This window comes from Hipposideros armiger, unplaced genomic scaffold, assembly GCF_001890085.2.
Source record: "Hipposideros armiger isolate ML-2016 unplaced genomic scaffold, ASM189008v1 scaffold_19, whole genome shotgun sequence".
NCBI classification, from domain to species: Eukaryota; Metazoa; Chordata; class Mammalia; order Chiroptera; family Hipposideridae; genus Hipposideros; species Hipposideros armiger.
The window spans coordinates 1,313,409-1,314,275 of NW_017731369.1; the positions used below are offsets into that span (position 1 = coordinate 1,313,409).

The window sequence follows — 867 nt, forward strand, 5'->3', positions numbered from 1 at the left end:
CCCCGGAGTCAGAGGACCCATTCCCTGTGTATCTGCTCCAGGGCAGGTATCACACTTGGTGAGTACTGCTGCTTTTGTTGCACTTACACATGGAGACTTTTGCTTCTTTTGTTGCATTTTGTCTGTCTCCCCAGCTAGAATGTCCCCTGGGCCCAGAGGAGTGCCTGGCACGTGGCAGGTGGTCTTGAATGAGGAAGTGACTGTTACATGGATGCGTACCTCAAGGAATGAATGAATGGGCGAACGAGTGACCCAGAGCGCGGCCTAGGCACCTCTCCGCTCCTCGGCCCCATCGCCCCGGGGCCTGGGCGAAACCCAGGTGTGCGCTGGGTGCCACGCGCCCCAACCTCCTCCTACGGCGGCCGGGAGGCGCCAGCCCAGCTCAGGGCGGAAAAGCCGTCCTGGGTGCTGCCCGACCCTTGCGCACGCAGGCGCAGGCAACTGACGCTTCCGGAAGGTCCTTCCCCCCCCCCCGTCTCCTAGCAACGGCTGGAAGCGTTGTTGACATCCCAGGCAGGCAGCTGTGGCGACGGACTGAGCCCAGAGTCTCGCAGCCTGCGTGATGGTAAATTTGGGGTGTCCGTCCGCGGACCGCTGCTCCAAGGGCGCTGATCGATCGGCGTGGGTCTTTGCTGCCCGGTTCCCGAGTTCTATCCAGGCCCCATCGGTGCCGGAGCCGCAGCGAAGGCTGTGGGCTCCAAAAGCTGCTTGGAGGGGCGGCAGGGAGACCCTGGAGGGACGAAAGGGCTACAGTAGAAGCGGGGACGATGTCTAGATGGGGAAGCCATCTAGGGGGTGGTACTTGGGGAAGGAAGATATGGAGAAAGAGAAGAGAGATTGAGGGGATGAAAGATCCTGTGGGGGAGG

At 61.8% G+C, this 867-nt stretch overlaps 1 protein-coding gene and 1 long non-coding RNA gene across 2 annotated transcripts in view; one reads left to right on the forward strand and one right to left on the reverse strand.

Annotated features, from left to right (window-relative positions):
• LOC109378531 (uncharacterized) overlaps positions 1–320 on the reverse strand; it is a 60,575-nt gene extending 60,255 nt beyond the window's left edge. Inside the window, exon 1 of the long non-coding RNA XR_002123007.1 lies at positions 220–320. This is a non-coding gene — a long non-coding RNA (uncharacterized LOC109378531). The remainder of the gene's footprint in view (positions 1–219) is intronic.
• A 156-nt stretch (positions 321–476) lies between these two features.
• The window catches only part of DYNLRB2 (dynein light chain roadblock-type 2), a 12,557-nt gene continuing 12,166 nt past the window's right edge, over positions 477–867 (forward strand). Inside the window, exon 1 of the mRNA XM_019634677.1 lies at positions 477–565. The gene's annotated coding sequence lies outside the window, so the exon portion shown is untranslated. The remainder of the gene's footprint in view (positions 566–867) is intronic.